The sequence below is a fragment of the Lissotriton helveticus genome, chromosome 12 (assembly GCF_964261635.1).
Source record: "Lissotriton helveticus chromosome 12, aLisHel1.1, whole genome shotgun sequence".
NCBI classification, from domain to species: Eukaryota; Metazoa; Chordata; class Amphibia; order Caudata; family Salamandridae; genus Lissotriton; species Lissotriton helveticus.
Window position 1 is genome coordinate 554,711,537 of NC_136073.1, and position 2,642 is coordinate 554,714,178.

Below are 2,642 nucleotides of genomic sequence, written 5' to 3' on the forward strand. Positions count from 1 at the left end.
TCCCCGGTCCGGTGGGGCCCCTGACCTATCCATGTCTCTCACCATCACATCATTCATGTCTCCCCCAATATCAATACTCCGTCTGGCATCTCCAGGAGTAGTTCCCCTAGGTCCAGGAATGTGGTGCCATGCAGCCTTGGGGGGGTGTGGGGGGGGATATAGACCGAGCAAAGGTTGAGTGTGCGTCCCTTCCACCGCCCAGATGTAGCTACATAACGTCCCAGCGGGTCATACCACCTGCGGTTAATCACCAATGGGAGCGAATTTTTCACCAGGAACCCAACGCCCCTGGAGCCCGTGGTGAAGCCAACGTGTGCCTGTAGTGTGTACCCAAACCGGTTAAGGGCTTTGTAGTGATTGCCTATTATATGTGTTTCCTGAAGGAAAACTATATCTGAAGCATGCCGATGGAGGTAATGAAGGACCATGGTGCGTTTGATTTGGTTTTTCAGACCATTGACGTACCACGATGAAATATTAATCTTCTGTGTCGTCAACGTGTGTGTCATAATATACTACCAGAAAACAGCTAGGAAACATTCGGACACCCTCACTACCCCCCCCACTACTGCAAACATTCCTGCCGGAGGCTTCAGCGTTTACTTCTGTAGAAACAAAAATGCTAAAATTATACAACTAGCTACACGCCCCCCCAACTCTCCAATCCCACCCCCGTCCCTGCAACCCTGCTTCTCAGGCCAACGTGACCCTATTCACCCCAACCAGCAGAGCGCCTGTTGCCCATAAAGAACGAAAAATGTGGGAAATTTGAGCTACGACCAAACCAGCCTCCTGATGATCACCCCCAGCCCACCCGTTACGTAAGTAGCTAGCAATTGTGGCATCCCAACCCCGGGGAGGGCAGATAAGCAATAGGAACGGATCAAATCGGAGTGTAAAGCAACCAGTCATGCCCATCCTTCACCGTTCTTTATCTCTGTTTTAGGAGCCCCTGTAGGATCAAATGTCCCGCCCGTCTGTTAGGTAGAAAAAGTACCTCCCCACAGAGCCAGTCCCCGACATTGGAGTGTTCATGTCTCACGTGCCGTTCCACACTAGTCCTCCGCTCACTGCTCTCTCCATCACCTCAGCCACAGTCCGGCGAGGCAGATAGGCTCCGGGCCCTCACACTGCCCGGCCCCTGGGCCCCGCCACGTCGCAGTTTGCCTCTCTGCCGACACTGCGGAGGCGGCCGGGACCGCTCCGCCGTGTCCCTCCAGCTGTCTCCTGGTTGCTGTGTCCGGGCGCAGTGTCTGCTCCTCCAACCATGCGAAGACGTCCTCCGGGGACGTCCTCAAGGGACGTGAAGAAGGATTTTGCATCTACAAGAAGCTTAAGACGTGCTGGAAAGAACATCATGTACTTCATCCCCCGGGTACAAAGTTCTCTTTTGAAAGCATCAAACGACCTGCGCTCCTGTTGAACCTTGATGGTGAAGTCCGGGAAGAACCGGATGGTAGCAGTTAATACGTAGGTCCCCATGTTGCCGGGCGGCCTGTAAGTTTGCGTCGCGGTCCCTATAGTTCAGGATCTGAGCTATAATAGTCCTTGGAGGAGCCCCAGGGGGACCGGAGCCTTGTACGCCCGTTCAATCACAAAGAACTTGGAAAGTCTTTTTGGTTTGAGGTGTTTCAGGATAAGGTCCTCCAAGAATAAGTCGACACTCGGCCCTTCCATTTTTTCCGGCACCCTTACCACTCGCACATTGTTCCTTCGGGCCCTTCCTTCTTGGTCTTCCAGGTGGGCTTCCGCCTGCTGCTGTTGTCGAGTTAATCGCTGAACCTGGCCCTGCAGTTCTTTGGTGGCTTGTTGAAGATCCGTGATCGCCACCGCATTCTGAGTCGCTTTTTCCGAGGTTTTATTCAGGTCTGCTCTCTGGAGGGCCATTTCGTTCGTGACGGCATCTATTTTAGCCTCCAACGTCGTCCCCAGGGATTGAATCGCCTGTAGAATAGAGGCCAGGGACGGCTCCGCAGCAGCAGAGTTTCCTGGGGGCCCAGCCTCCCCATTCCCGGCCAGCGCCGTGTAGTTATCCATAGTGTTGGTCTGCGTGGTGGTGGATTTCTTGGGGCACATTGTAGACTCTGTGAAGGGTCGGTCATCCAGGGTCTCCCCGCGGTCCCCGTGTCACTCTGGCTACTTATGGCAGGAAGGAGAGAGTGCCTGTGGCACGCACTATGCCTTCCTGGAGGGTTCCGTCCTGCCACTGCCGTGCCAGACTCACCAGGATCTCATGTCCCTCACTACTCACGGTCTTCCTCAGTTAGATCCCATGCCCGTATCACCGAGACCGGCCCCAGCGCTGGCCCCTCATCATGCCGCCTCTCTCCTGCGTCACACCGCTAGCTGTGGTACTGAAAATTCTGGACCCGTGTCATAACCATCGTCGAATCATGAGGATTTCGGTATGATCAGACCGAGAATGAATAGTATACCACACACAAGTATTTTCGTCATATTCGAGTGACGAAATCACCCTGAAATTAGAGATTCCGTCCTGAACTCTCGGGTTCCATTTTGTATACGGCAGCCATTTTGTGGTTGCCCTCACATAGGCTGACGACTAAGGCCAAAAACGAGTCTGAAGGACACGTTTACCTTTGCTGACTTGTGTGTGACCTGGGTAAGCTGACTCCACTGCC